Source organism: Musca vetustissima, unplaced genomic scaffold (genome assembly GCF_032173495.1).
Source record: "Musca vetustissima isolate MV318-11 ecotype Yass unplaced genomic scaffold, APGP_CSIRO_Mvet_v1 utg39303, whole genome shotgun sequence".
NCBI classification, from domain to species: Eukaryota; Metazoa; Arthropoda; class Insecta; order Diptera; family Muscidae; genus Musca; species Musca vetustissima.
The window spans coordinates 26279-43585 of record NW_026885684.1 but is presented as its reverse complement, the minus strand read 5'-3'; positions in this window follow the sequence as shown (position 1 = coordinate 43585).

Sequence of the window (17307 nt, the reverse complement as noted above, 5' to 3'; positions counted from 1 at the left end):
GCGTTTTCTTCATCCATTTTGATATTTAATGATACAAAATCAAAATAAAATTCACAAAACAATCAATTTTCTTGAGAACATTTTTTGTTTGTTTACAAAACATAACAAAACAGCTGATTAAATATCAGCTGATGGTACAAGAAAATTCTTACTGAGTAAATTTTCCTTGTAAGAATTTGCAAATACTCAGTAACACAACTGTCAAATCTGCTCTCTCAATTCACTCTCTTTTACTGGACTTTTGGGTAAACGAACAACATTTTGTAATAATTTGTACAAATTCGTACAAATTATTGAGTAAACGAACGAACCTATTATTGATGTCATTAATTTTTATCTTATCAAGTCTTTAAAACAATTCCAAAAACACTTATTCAATTATTTTATTGTTTTTTTTTTTTTAATTCTTAAAATAACACAATCGGACAAAAAGTTATTTTCTATAGATGTTGTTTATTAAAATACGATACACATTTGGAATCATTTTAAAAGACAATCAAAGGCCAACCGATTTAGTTGATATAAGTGAAAGTATCTTGGTCCTTGTTTCTTCTCAATTGTGGACACTGACCTCCCCGCGGTGTCTCCTAGTGTAACTATTTTCATCACCCGTTGAAATAGTGAACTGATATGTGCCGCGAGTTCACCCTTACGGACTATAAAAAATAGGTTGAGACATCGGGTTAGTTGTCCACACTGGAAAAAAATTAATACTATGAAAAAGCAACGGAAAAGAAACCCATAACCCCCCTAATGTTGACGACCCCCGCAAACGTATAAAGGAACACGATCTGCGAATATGCACTTGGAATGTGAACACGCTGTACAAAACTGGCGCAGTTTTCGCTTTGGCAGATGTACTCCAGAAGTACAAAGCCGATATTATTGCTTTACAGGAAATTCGATGGAAAGAGACAGGCGTAATTAAATCAGATGATTACGCCCTGTATTATAGCTGCCATGAAACGAGACATGAATTTGGCTGCGGATTTATGGTTAACAGGGGAATAAAATATATCGTCTGTAGATTCACTCCAGTAGATGAGCGAATTGCTATAATCCGTATAAAAGCGAAGTTCTTCTACATCAGTCTTATTTGCGCCCATGCTCCGACCGAAGACAAAGATGAACACACCAAAGACATATTTTACCAGCGTCTAGAAACAGCATATGACCGCTGCCCTGGCCATGACATTTGGGCCCCACCATCGGAAAATTCAGCCTCCATGAAAAATCATCAGACAATGGTATCAGGTTGATTAACTTTGCGGCAGCAAAAATCATGGTAGTTAACAGTACCAGATTCGAACATCTCGATATACACAAGGTCACTTGGATTTCTCCTGATCAAGCAACGAGAAATCAAATTGATCGTGTTGTCATAGACGGAAGGCATTCATCCAGTGCATTAGACGTTCGATCGAGCGAATATCAATTCGGACCTATACCTTTTAGCAGCCAAGATTCGCACACGTCTTAATGTAGCAGCAAAGATGCGATCTAATGTAACACGGAAACTCGACGTCGAAAAGCTGCAAACACAACAGGTAGCAGAAACCTACTCCGCTCAACTTACACACCTGCTTGACGAAAACACTCCTTGTCCCGATAATAATATAGAAGCACAATGGCAAAGAATTGCCCACTCCCTATAAACTGAAGCAAAAGCAAAACTTGGGTACCAAAGACCACCATCAAGAAACCCATGGTACGATCAGGAATGTCATAATTCTACTGATGTTAGAAAGCAACCCTGCAGACAGTAGCAACACGAAATCCGATGAAGAATTTTTGGGAAAAAAAGAGATGGAAGAAACAAACAAAAAAGAAGATGGAAGAAACAAATTTTCAGAAAAGGAGTATATAGATATTTACAGGCTTCATAACGAAGGCCGGAAATTTTACCAACGGGTAAAACACCAAACCGAAGGCTTTGGTGCAGGCACATCCTCCTGCAGAGATAAAAGGAGGAAACCTGGTGACAGCGTGACAGACAGCGTGTTGAGGATCTGCAAGGAGCATTTTGCAATGCTTCTGGCATCGAATAGTAGCGGTGAAGAGGATACCCCAAAACCAAGAGTAGATGGCCTAGCCAAGATGGGGTCAGAATAGCAATCAATCGACTGATGAAGATAATAAAGCAGCATGTGTCGATGGATTACCAGTCGAACTATTCAAGACTGGCAGTCTGCAGATTAGTACAATTTGGCTAGTGGAATGCATGCCCAATGATTGGAACCCCAGTATCCTGTGTCCCGTGCAAAAAAAATAGGCAATATGTTAATTGCCAACTATAGAGAAATAAGTCTCCTTCCCATCCTATAAATCCAGCGTGCTGTGTGAACGACTGAAGCCAATAGTCAATGACATTATTGGATCATATCAATGCGGCTTCAGACCTGGCAAATCCACCATTTACCAGATTTTCACTCTGCGACAAATCCTGGAAAAGACCCACGAAAAACAAATCCACACATTCCACCTATTCGCCGACTATAAAGTCGCATTCGACAGTCATATCCGTTCAGAGGTGTTTAAAGCCATGTCTGCGTTCGGTATCGGAAAGGACATCTCGGAGTCCTTTAATACCGAATGAGTATTTAGACAAGTTGACAGTTTGTCGTGTGATCTTTTTAACATCCTGCTGGAAAAGGTCATACGAGAGGCAAAGGTGAACATAAATGGCACTCTGTACACCAAACAACACATGTTACTCGCCTACGCCGATGACATCGACATAATGGGTCGAACATTGAAAGCGGTAACAGTCACCTTTGAACATATTGAGAGAAGAACAATTAGAAGTAATTTTGATTGTATTAGAAATTCTGTTGCATATCTTGTATTGGACCAATCACCTCAATTTTATATTTAGATGGGCAGCTTCCAAGTGAACTTGTCCCCAAGATCCGGTAATTCACCTCAATTTTGTATTTGGAAGGCAGCTTCGTATGCTTTGTATAAGAGTTGTACTTAAACCTTGGTTACCAGAAGAGGGAACCATCATTCACATGATCCAGATCTATTACGATGTGTATGTGTATTCAAGTGTGAAATTTCGAACTTGATCAAAAGGCTAAACAACAAATATTACTATGTTCAAAGAACAAACCGAATTTCACTAATTTTGGTAACTCTCCATAAAGGTGACATAATTTCGACATTTTCTGGGAAGCTAACAGATAAAGTGAGTCGAGAGATTTAGGAGCGGTCAATGCTTTACAATATACTGTGATCGAATCGTATTATACTCCATCTGAATGATTTTATAAATTAATTGTTTACAATATTTTAGAGAAAATACCAAAACGAGAGCAGCTATATTCCCCATATACAAACTTAATGTATATTTGAACAGACGTGACTGAAATTTTGAAAAGTACACTCGGAATGACGAAAAGAGTACCAGTTTTCGTAGACCTCTGTAATATCTTATAAAAAATATTCGCCAAAAAGCATTTATGAAGCATTTTATAGACAGAATATTTGCAAGACACCTGAAGGTTTCTACAGCCTAGAGAATTACCATACCAAACACTAAAAAATGCTATATTTATAGACGACATATAAAAAGTGTCTTATGTTCTTCAAAGACCCCTAGATAGAAGAATCTGTAATAAGATCTGTACTATAGTGAACATCTATCGAGGTATAGAAGACCTCCCAAACGATCTTTCAAAAAATGAAAATATTTATAAAAATCCTTCCTAAGGACTTCCATTTATAGAAAGATTGGTATTCTTATAATAGAAAACTCCTCAAAAAATGCAATTAACTTCAGAAATCCTATTAAGAGAATGTAAAAGTTACCAAATACCACAAAAGAAGGTAAATAAGAAATATAGAAAGAAGATATAAGAAAAGAAAGATAGTAGGGTAAACGCACCTAATTCCGGTATGTACCAATAGTCGGCATCTGTTTTATATAACTTCAAATAGTTACAAAATCCTATAACTAAATATGAAAAGTACCTTGAATAATCTTCAATGACACTGCAGTATATCTCTGTATAAAATTTAATCGAGCTAAGTTCATTTATTCAGTCAAAAATTGGCATTTGATCAATGAGGTTTGTCAACACTAGCGATAATTCATGTTTCTTAAGAAAAAAATAGTGGGTATGACGATTTCAAAACACTTGTAACTATATTAAAATTATATTTTTTCACAAGGATCTACTTCATAATTGTAAAGAACATAGAGGATAACACTTTAGAATTTGAAATTATTAAAAAATATTTGTAATTATGATATTTTTATCGATGCCGACCTTATACCATAGACTGACGACAGCCTTAATTTGCATTAAAAATTTCTTAATTTGAATTAATATTTACCCCTGACAGACGAGAGTTTCTGCATTTACGAAACAATTTTTTGCTTCAAAACAATTGTTTGTCTGTGTGTAGGATGAAAATATTTTACATTTGTTTCGATATTTTTCGGGATTACATCTTTAGGAAATAGATACATGACATAAAGGAGGAATAGCAACTATGAGCAAAGCAAAACAGCTCCCAATTTAAAAAATGGTTGAAATTTGCCTTCATTTCTCATTTTTATTTTCATAAATATAAATAAATTTGACAAGAAACAATTAATTTTAGACAGCATTGCCATATTGAAATTGCCTAATTCAGTATAAATTCAGTTTGATTTTGTGCATTAACAACACATAAAAATGAGGATAATGTACAAGTTAATTTGAATTAAGGCTGTTAATGCAAATTAAGGCTGTCGTCTGTCTAGGTTATTAGGAACAAAATTTTTTAAGGTGTTCCAATAGTCGGCATATGGGTGAATAATAAGCAACTTTTCGATCATATCGGCTCAAAATTGCAAAAAATGTTAAATAAATGGTCTAAATAACGATTAATTTATAAAAAATCAGTTTTGAGTGGTTTTACATAATGGAAGACATTGCTGAATCTTAAATTCTTTTAACCTCTGAAATTCCTTATTTAGCCGTGCCGAGAATTGGATAACAGGTTCCCAATGTCGGCACCATGTCTTATAAATAATATTATCTTATAAATAATATTATTTTATATAACTTTTTCAATACAACACTGATGGAAACGCCCCATAGTAATAATTTATTATTGCAAATAGCAGAAAAATCAATTAATTATATAATTTTTCTTTAACTAAAATGTGACATTCCGACTATTGAATATATAATTTTTTTGTTATAGAGGACTTTTCTTAGATAAAATGCTTATCAAGAGCGCCTTCACATGTACATGATTTATTAGGGAGTCTTGTACCCCACGATGATATTCTTAATATAAAATGCCTCTCAAGAGAGTACATTCTAGTAATAGAAGTCTCTCAAGAGGTTCTTCTAGTTATAATAGTACTTTTTAATTACCACATAGAGAGCCTATTAGTTATAAACGGATTCACAAAGAGCGTTTCTAAAGAAGATAAAATGATTTACAAAAAGGACTTCAAGTGTCAAAATCTCATAAGAGGGTATTTAGTTCCGTAGAAAGAGAATATCCCTCAGTGGTAGAAAACCTCCCAAAGAGTCTTCTGATTATGGAAGGTACATTAGGGAAGAACTACTACCTATAAAAGGCATCTCAAGATGATTCAGTTTATAGGAGACTTATTTAGTGGCTATTCTAGGTATTGGTAAACACTCTTGAAGATCGTCAATTTATAGAAGCCTAGAGGCCGTTCTGGTACATATAACATATAAAACTAATGGCACACCCTGCCTATATTATGTGCATAGTTCGTCGTCATAATAAACTGACATGCCAGTTTATAGGAGACTTATGGAGACAAAGTATAGATACAACCTCTAAAAGATCCTCAATTTATAGAAGATTTTCTCTAGAAGCCCTTTTGGTACACATTATCCATAAGACTACTGGCATGCTATACTATATGTATTTAGCTCGTCGCGATGGTATGGTACGAAATCGGTTACACATTTGATACGATATGGTAGAATTAAAAATTTGTAGTATGGGATTATGCAAAATCATGAGAAATAAGACAAAACTCACCTGTGTACAATTGACCCCGGGAACTCTTTTCGGCTATAGTGACACGATATTCGAAGAATTTCATTTTCTGGCACTATCAATGTCCACTTGTTTTGATCAATTCTAAGCCATACTAGAACACCTTATTATATTAATTACAATACATTAATTTTGACACGGAACCGACAAGATATTGCAAAAATTACATGCGAATATTCGACTCGGAAATACAAACTGGATATTCAAAGGATTTTATTTAGGCCCTTATAAGGTTTAACACATTTTCCATAAGGGCTGCCTGGCCACCCCACAACCGAAACGCCCGAAGGGGTGTGGCAGAATAATTTAACACACACTTGACGAATATATTATCTACGGAAACATGTTGGATTCGGTTCAACTACGGGCGACAGTACTGGGCCCAATAGGGGTTTTCAGAAATCGATTTCTTTAATGCTTACAGTCATTGTGACATGGAACGACACTTTGCAATAAGTAAGCGCAACGTGGTAATAGGTTCAATGGATTTCATTTAGGCAGTTCGACCGACCAATCTGACAATTTCTGACTCGCACTAGGAAAACATTTTTTCTTTAACGCCTGCCTGCCTGTGGACCCCACACAACCGCCCGAAGTGGGGAGGCAGCAACATTTAACACAAATATTCGAACTTCGGAAACATGTTGGACTTTATCTATCCATGGAATACATAGCGGGGACAGAGATTCCCCAAATATTTTAATATTTTCATGTCAAAGCTTCCAATTTACAATAAGAGCTCGATCTTTTTTATAGTACATCACACACTTGCAATTTCTTTCCTTTTTTCTTCTGCTCCAACACAATTTGACAAGCGCCATTTTCATGGCTATAAATACACGATTTATTTCAATGCTAGTTTCAATTTTGACATCACATTTTCTTCTTTATATTTCCAATTACACATTTTTTCAATTTTTCACTTTTTCACTTTGATAGATTTTATACAATTTAAAGAAAAAAATACGTTTTTAATAAAACGGCGGAACCGACATGACATTTGCAAAAATGAAGCGCGACTATCGACAACTATCGATAGGAATGTGATATCGATGGATAAATAATCGTTGTTTTTGCGCCAATTGCCATTATTTGTGTGGGAGAGTGTGAGAGAGATAGACAATTGTGAATAAGAGAGACTTTGTTAAGAGACACAAAAGCAATGATAAATTTGCAGCATGACGGTTTTTGAATGGCAAATGTCAGATTTTACTTTTTTAATAAGGGAAAATGTAATAATTAATGGTCTGTTCCCGTACTGCGAGAATTTACTACTTTTTACTACGATAACAAATTTTTTCGTTATGATATCGAAGAAAATAGTAAAATCGAGTAGATTTTTGCAGTACGGGAACAGACCATAAATATAATATAAATATTAATGTTTTTTTAATACTTTGTTGTTGTTTTATTTTTTGCCTTTCAATCTATAGCCTACTGTGTGACAGACAAGACAACAAGAGGAGGAAATTATAGACAAGTATTTTTCTAATAAGAATGAGAATAGACAAACAATAGAAACATATTAAACTGGACTCTCAAACCCTTGATAATAGTTTTGAGAGATGATCGATAAATAATAATAATCGATATCAACCCGAGAATTTCTTTAAAAAAGATAACTGATAACTTTTGTTATTTGAATTTTGCCTTGTAAAAAAAAGATAACTGATAACTTTAAAAAATCCACGCCTGTCTTAGGTCCTTGGAAAAATATCCTCTTGCAAAATCCACTCCTGTTTTAGGCCTTTGAAAAAATATTCTTTAAAAAATCCACGCCTGTTTTTGGCCTTTAAAAAATCCACATCTCTTTTATGTCTTTGAAAAAATATTCTTTAAAAAATCCACGCCTGTTTTTGGCCTTTAAAAAATCCACATCTCTTTTATGTATTTGAAAAAATATTCTTTAAAAAATCCACGCCTGTTTTTGGCTTTAAAAAATCCACATCTCTTTTATGTCTTTAAACAAATATTCTTTAAAAAACCCACGCCTGTTTTAGGTCTTTGAAAAAGCATCCTTTGATAAACCCACTCCTATTTTAGGACTTTAAAAAAAATATTCTTTAAAAAACCCACGCCTGTTTTAGGCCTTTGAAAAAATATTCTTTAAAAAACCCACTCCTATTTTAGGACTTTTAAAAAAATATTCTTTATAAAATCCACGCCCCTTTTAGATCGATGAAAAATATTCTTTAATCAATCGACGCCTGTTTTAGATCGATGAAAAATATTCTTTAAAAAATCCATGACGATGTCTGGGCTCTTCTCTTACTAAAAAAATAAAAAAAGTTCGATTAACAGAAAATTTTTGCAGGTTTTGGAACTGTCCCTCCCTCCCTTATATTTTAAGTGTTATTTACTTTAATTTTCTAGTATAAATTTATTGAAAATTTCATCAAATTTACCATTCAATGATCTCAGAACACAACTAATGTGCCAAAGTGTTGTTTTCGCTGCCAACAACAAAATATAGTTTTAAATAACGGTTCAAGAAGAAATATAACTGCAACGAGTGCAAATGAAAGCGAGACTGTCAAACTCTAAAAGAGCTTTTCGATAACGATAAATAATAAGGCAATGAAAATCGAAAGAAATTGTTGTGACAACGACAACTAGATGGTGTAGTTGTTGTTCGCATTGAAATAAACAATCAAATTCGTTTCATTTTTACAAAAAAGCATCAGTTCTGTATTGAAATAAAATGTAAAAAATAAACAGTTGGGAATTCTGTCATATTTTGGCAAAATTCATCACACTAATTGGACGAACTCTAAATCCCTTATTGGCTGCTCTCAATTGTAAACAAATAATACCGGCTCTCCCAATTGGAAATTATCCTAGGCTCTTTCAGCTCTCATTCTTCTGTTACAAAAACAGCAACAACAATAGCAGCCAATTTCGATGACACTTTCGTGCATGCAAGAAGCAATCATCATCAGCATTGCCGGGGAGCAGCATAACAACTTGTTTTTCTATTACCATCTGTTTTGTGTCATTTTCTGCTGCTCCACTGACCTTGGAAGCTTTCGTTTGTAGTGCTCGTGCGTGTAACAAATTCAAAAAACGACAAAAAGGAACAACAAATGAGAATTTGTCATTGCTCTCTGTGAGTTTGTGTTGGTGTTTCAGCCATAACATCCCATTCGTGTCAAGAAAATATACCGTTTTTTCTTCTTGAGAGATTTTTTTCTCGTTTTAACACAAAGTATTCGAGGAAATAATTTTTAATTGGTAGTTTAGTAATTAGAAGACAAGCAAAAGAAAGAACCTATTTCACACAAAACGATACGAAAAAAAAACGCAAAAAAAAGAACGAACGAAAATTTTCAAAATATTACAAAGAAATCATTAAAAAAACACACACCAAATTTTTGTGGGGTAAGTTAAATGGAGTTTGTGATACAATTGCAGGATTTCGATAAGGATTATATAAAATTTTGGATTTTTATTTCATCACAGGCAAAGCAAATAGTAAAGGAAAGGAAGAAAAAGGAATCAAGGTTTTGAAGAGTCGCTGAGAATATACCACGTACAACTTTATTTGTATAAGGAAATTATTGGTAAGTAAATTCCAAATAGTTTACGATAAGTTAAGAACAATAACTACATTAATGATTTCATACACAAATAAGTTTGACGACTGGCTTCCAAAAAATATGCTTTTCTGTTGCCAAGTTGGGAAAATTGCAGACTCAGCATGAGTACAAAAACAACAACAAATTTTCTATTGTTGCTTTTTCATGGCCCCACAGAAAACCGAATATATTGTGAAATGGTGTCTAAGGCCAGGGTTATTTGCAAATGTTGAACTAACATTTTGGAAACTTTTGCCGGTTTACATGTGTCACAATATACCCTCATATAGATAGTATAGATGGAACATATGAAAATAATAACTACATATGGTGAGAAATAATAGGGATGTCTACAAATAAATGTAGTCTCTATAGACGAACTGTAGCAGGGAGTCTCTATATATGAGCTGATTGGAGTTTTTACAAACGAACTGAAGGACATCTCTTAAGACGAGCTGAAGGGAGTTTCTATAGTCAAGCAGAACGGAGTCTTTACATCCGAGATAAAGGGAGAATTTATAGACGACCTATGAAAATATCTACAGACGAACTGAGGGGAGTCTTTATAGATAAGCTGAGGAGGGTCTCTATAGACGAGCTTCCTTGAATTTGGAAATAGTCAGCTGCTCATTTGAAAAAGTTTACAAGTAGCCCTTCGTGTCCTTAAAAGTTTTAATAGTAACATTGCACCTAGCAATCTGTGTGGAGCCTCTAAATTTGACCTAAGACAACATTTTTGTAGTTTTTATGATCCTGCTTTTGTTATGTAGGGGTACTAATTTAAGCTGTTCTAGTCCTGACTACCAAAACGTATTTATCCTATCGAGGACGCCCATACCTTTTGTTAAATGTGCCTCCGAAGTCCGGTAATATACCTTCCGAACTTTGCTATTTAATATTGACCAATGGCATATGGTTATGTTTTTGTGGCGAGAAGAAACCACCGTGTACACGAAAGTATTGTGATATTGAGGGCAATATTGAGGGAGGACATGCAGCGCTGATGGCTAGAAAATAATGCATAGCTTTCCGGTTATGGTCAAGGATGACGCCTATAAATTTCGATGATGATAAGATGATATTTGTTTGTATATGATATGTTTTCTAGTTGCTCTGAACATCACAAATTTCACATGGGGAAGACAGTCTGAACAACGAATGGAGGGTGTAATGAGCCCAAACTTTTTTTCTAAAATTGATTTTTACTTCTGTCAAGAGACTGCAAATATCTCGAAATATTGTCCAAGCTCGAAATACAAAGATACTTAGAACTCAGTGGTAGTTGGTAGGGTATCATATTGTCGGCCCTGTCCGTCTATACTGTTCCCTATGTATTGGAACTATATCTATTTCAGAACTAATTTCGACAAAAGTTAACATACGTTAGTCTGTACTCAATTCGGTCCAAGTTCAAGGTATTTATACACGTTATTTATACATCTGCCAAAGCAAAACTAAGTATTACCTGGTGGCATTTGCTATTTCCATGGCATTTGTATGACTTTTTGTTTGCAGATTTATTCGGAATTATTGTCTAGCAACGAGCATTTTTTACCCTTCACCACACTGTGGTACAGATTATTATGCCTTTGTGCATATGTTTGTAACAGGCAAAAGTAAACGAGATAGACACATGGTTCCTTTTGAGAAAGTCTGTTCAGATTTAGACATAGCTCCTACATATATATTCGTCCGATTTAATGTAAATGATGCACCAAAGTCTCTATATACCTTTCGATTTGCACAAAATTTGGTACAGCTAACTGAATTGAGTCTATATTAAGTTTCGGGAAAATCGGTTTAGATTTCGATTAGCTCCCAAATATACTTTCGTCCGGTTTTATGTACATGGTGCACTAAAGTCCATATAATTTGCACGAAATTTGACACAGCGTACTAAATTAAGTCTAGAACGATGTGTGTTAAATTTTGTGAAAATCCGTTCAAATTTAGATATAGCTCTGATATATATTTTCGTCCGATTTAAGGTAAATAGTGGACCAAAGTCCCTATATATCTCTCGATTTGCACGACATTTGGCATAGCATACTGAATTAAATCTAGAATGATGTGTGCAACAGGCCCCACAATTTGAGGCCTGTTGTGCGCTTTAGAAATTCAGAGAATGTTAGAATTAGTTAAAGTTTAGATTAAAACATTTTGAGTATGATCCCCTATGATTCTAGGAATTCCGTGTCTTCTCCATTTATACCCCCTCTGATCGGTTAGTCCGTGAAAAGTGTCATCTCCAAAGAATTGTTTCCGAAGGCATGTACATCGTTGGCAATGGCACAGGAAATGTTCCAGCATTTCACTGTCTTCCCCTTTCGCATCCAATATTGAGTATATGTGCCTTTAGGCTGAGTTGTCCCGTAACAATACCCGTCAGTCGGCTTATTACTATTTTGGGAACAAGTCTAGTTTAGGGCCCCCTCACGGATCGTTTCGAAACTGTTACCGCATGTAGTTCTTGGGGCGCTGATTACAATGGTATCTTTTTTTCTTGCGGAAGTCGGTATTTCCGGAGATATGGGCCTCCAATACCCGTCAGTGGGCTTATTTCTTCTTTGGGAACAAGTTTAGTTTAGTGTCTCCTCTCGGATCGTTTTGAAACTGTTACCGCATGTAGTCCTTGGGGCCCTGATTACAATGGTATCCTTTTTTCTTGCGGAAGTCGTATTTCCGGAGATATGGGACTGCAAAGTTCCGTTGGGGCCCTTGTATTTTCTCATGATTTTTAAAATTTACCAATGTGGGTATCAATTTAAAGCATTTTAAACCCTTTTTACAAAAATAGTATATTCTTATCAAATAAGTTTACACATTCTGAGATATGGGTCTCCAATATTCTGCGGACCCTTCTTTAATTTTGAAAAACAGTATGGGTGTGTGTGGGTAGCCGACCTTCAGCCGTGGATTTAAGGCTTTCTCCTATAGACAGATGGTAACTACGGCTACGTGACCGAATCTTCTTTTAATTAGAAAATTATTTTGAATAGTGTTTTGGTAATCAGGACTTCTAATGTGAGAAAATATAAGGAGGCCCACCGTTGTAATCAGGACCTAAAGGACTACATGTGGTAAAAATTTCAAAACAATCATCGAGGGGGGCCAAACTAGAATTATTATACCCTTCACCACACTGTGGTACAGGGTATTATGTCTTAGTGCATATGTTTGTAACAGGCAAAAGGAAACGAGATAGACACATGGTGCCTTTTGAGAATATGCATAGAATCACTTTCTAAGTCGATGTCGATGCATGTCCGTCCGTCCGTCTGTCTGTCCATGTTAAATTGTAAACAAAGTACAGGTCGCATTTACGATCCGAATTGGATGAAATTTGGCACAGCTAGTTATTTGGCCCAAGGACGAACCCTATTGAAATTGGGAAAAATCGGTTCAGATTTAGATATAGCTCCCATATATATTTTCGTCCGATTTCATGTAAATGGTGTACTAAAGCCCCAATATATCTTCCGATTTGCACGAAATTTGGCATAGCGTACTGAATTGAGTCTAGAATGATGTATGTAAAATTTCTTGAAAATCGGTTCAGATTTAGATATAGCTCCCATATATATGTTCGTCCGATTTTATGTAAATGGTGTACCAAAGTCCCTATATATCTTCCGATTTGCATGAAATTTGGCATAGCGTACTGAATTGAGTCTATAATGATGTGCGTAAAAAATGAAATCGCTAAATATTTGGATAGAGCTTCCATATATATTTTCGCCCGATTTCAAGTAAATTGGGCATCAAACTCCTCATGTTAGTCAGATTGACATCAAATTTTGCACAACTTACAAAATTGAGCATAGAATTACGTAGTTGCGTTTTGTAGAAGTACAGACATAGCCCAACGGATGACTTATTTATATTTGTTTGAAGTCGATTTACATACTTTATGGATAGATCTAGGTAGATTCACATTTAGATAAATATCACATATTTTATTTCATCCCATTTCATGTTAATAGTCCTGTTTAATATACCCATAGTGGTGAATGGTATCATATAGTCGGACCCGTCCGACTTTACTACTTTCCTTACTGGTTTTTTAGATTTTAAAGGGGCTGGTAAATCAATAACAATGCTTGTTTAGGTTTGTAACTTTGCACACACATATTTAAAGATTTAAAAGAGAAGGAAAATAATTTTCAAAAAAAATTGATATTGTTTTTGTTGTTGTTGTTTTTTGTAATTTAAGAAAAGTCCTTATTTTTGATGGCGGGCATCATAACTCCTCACTGGAACATCGGAATCTGAAAATTCCAACGGTGTTAGAAAGAGTACATGTTTGGCTCTCGTATGAATTAGGATTATTGACTTCGCTCAAAAATTAACAAAATGGCGGACCTTTGAAAATAGTTTTGAAAAATCGCCTATTTTTTACCAGAAACCAAGTTAAAACATAAGGAAGATCTTCACCATTTGGATTTATCCTGGTTCATTCGGTAGCTACACACTCACAGAGAAACGTGTAAAAATTTGGAATCGATTGGGTTATTAGTTTTTAAGTTATCGTGCCCGCCATTCACAAAAGAGAAAAACGCGTTTAAAGTTTGAGAATCCCTTTAGCCGTCACTTGATGCGGACACAATAAATCGGCTATATCTTCAAGAGTTCTTGAGATATTCACTTGAAATTTTGTAGGGACTTTCTTTAATTAGTAGGTTCGAAATCTATCAAGACAATTTTTTTGAAACCGGGAATGGTGGGGTTCCCCTTAAAGAAAATTAAAAAATCTCGATTTTCGATCCTCATTTAAGTCTCCTTATTGGCATAAGAATTGATATATAAAACGAATCTTGGGGTACTAGATGTATCAGGTCATTATTTCAATTTTCTAGTTTTTACGAGAAAAGGTATATTTGTATCTTTGTATCTTTGTCAAAATCAATTCCTTACAATTTGGATTTGCTTTATAAATGTGTGTTCGTCTATCTGTCTCGCTGATTGATGTTCACAACAACTCTGAAATGGAGTAATCGATTAGATGCAATCTTTACACATTGTAATCTTTCTTCCACACTTAGATTATGTTAGAGGATGGAGAATATCGGACCACAAACAAATTTAATCCCTTTACGAATTTTGTACATTATGAAGTCGTCGTCGTTGATCCTAACACATTCCCCACAAAGTTCCAAAACCTTAAAAAAGAATGTAAATCCTTTATCAATCCTATTGATTGTCTGAGTGTCGAACCCATATTAAGAAAATCTTGTAAATTTCGTATGAATCGAATGGAGTATGCAATTTATTAAAACATATGCATATTATAGGGTAAACGCACCTAATTCCGGCATGTACCAATAGTCGTCATCTGTTTTATATAACTTCATACAACTAAAAAATCCTGTAACTAAATATGAAAAATACTTTGAATAATCTTCAATAATACTGTAACCTATCTCAGTGTAAAATTCCATCGAGCTAAATACATTTATTCAGTCAAAATATGGCATTTGGTCAATGAGGTTTGTCAACACTAGCGATAATTCATGTTTCTTAAGAAAAAATTATATATTTTTAACAAGGATCTTCTTCGTAATTGTAAAGAACATAGAGGAGAATACTTTAGAATTTAAAATCTTTAAAAAATATTTGTAATTATGATATTTTTATCGATGCCGCGCTTAGGAACAAACATTTTTAAGGTTTTCCTATAGTCGGCAAATGGGTGAATAATAAAAACCTTTTCCATCATTTTGGCTCAAAATTGGAAAAAATGTTAAATAGGTGCTCTAAATAACGATTAATTTATAAAAAAATAACCTCTGAAATGCCTTATTTAGCCATGCCGACAATGTTTTATAATTGTAATATTTTAATAAATAAAATTATTTTATATAATTTTTTAATACAACGCTGATGGAAACGCCCGATAATAGTAATTTATTAATGAAAATAGCAGAAAAATTAATTAAATAATTAAATTTTGTTTAACTAAAATTCGACATGCCGACTATTGGAACATGGCATGCCGACAATTGGAAAAAAGTGCCGACTATTGGCACAAAGGCACTATTTTACATAATTATCAATTTAATCTACTTAAATACAAATTAATTTAAAAAATGTTTATTCCATCGGGGAGTAAACTAAATTTCGAAATAGATGAACCTAAATACAATATAGTGGAAATGATGCACTTGAAATGGTGAAACGTTTAAAAAGCGAAAATCCTTAAAGTGCCGACTATTGGTTCACTTACCCTATACCGAATGGCGAAATCTGTGCTAACCTGTTAGACCGAAATATAACCAACATTGACTGATATTTTTTTACTAGTTTTACTAAACTTTGGTTTATGACAACCCATGGAAAGTATTATTCTATAAAATACTGTACAGGTATTAATCCCTTATTTTAATTTTCAACAATAAGAACATTCTAGTGAATGTTACCCCTTCAATAAAATGTTTACCACACTGAGATTACACCAAATTTCACCTCAGCTATGTAGTGAAAGGTTAAGTAATTCTGTGTCTGCACTTTGGATTATACGAAAACTTAATTATAAACACTATGCTGCCATGCACAGCCAGCCGCCATATCATACATATAACTCTCACTCAATCCATACCCATGGAATTGGCAACAGCCTGATAATAGATTATCAAAAAACTGTATACCCAAATTGCTTTAGATTGACTTCATTTGCAAATTCGCAAATTTCTTATCAATATTCAAAGCGTAATCATGACTTTGAAACATGCATGCATGGCTGGTTATGGGAGGAAATTTTCCGCCAAAAAAAATCTTGCTAAGAAGCAACTCGGACATTGTAAAACTAAAGATAGCATTTATAGTGAGAAAATATTATATATTATTCTTTTGAAAAAAATCAAATTTTACAAATTTCAAAAATATTAAAATTTTACAATATATTTGTGGAATGAGCATACAGAATTGCCTAGCAATAAAAATGTTTAAAAAATTTAATTTTTTTAATATCATAAAGATTTTTCAATTTTAATATATATAACCTAATATGAACATCACCCTATATATATGGAATAAACGTTATTTAGGAATATTTTTAATAATTCAATTATTTTCCTCTTAAATATGAAATATAATTTATTATAGTAGTATTATCTCGATACGATGCAGCTGCCATATTATCACCTCATACTGACAATGGAAATATTTCGTCAATTGCTGCATTCATCACTTTTTATTATTATAGAATTTAATCTATATTGCATATTCTTTTTTTCAATTTAAATTTGTTAATATTTATTATTATTTTTAATGCTTATCATGGCTAATCTTAATCACAATCTACGTACCCACATACATGCATATATTTACTTTATACGTTAAACTAATTTGTTTTCTAAAACGCATATAATATTTATATTGTGTGGTAATTTTAAGAAAACATGTTGTTAACTTTTGATTGATTGAAGTGCTTCAAATGAAAAAACATTTTTTTATAAGATTCAATTATTTTTTTGGAATTATATATGCCATATTTGAAAATGACTGCATTAGGAATAAGTTCAAGTTGACAATATCATCGAGTTTATTCTATTGTTCAATTGGTTCTGTTTTTCACTTACAATTTCTATCGTCTAGCTAGTTCGAGTGACTTTTTGTTATCCTTAACCAATCTGCATTGTATATGGATACAGGATCTGTGTTACAAAAATTTGATGTAAAGCAATTAATCTCTCTCCTG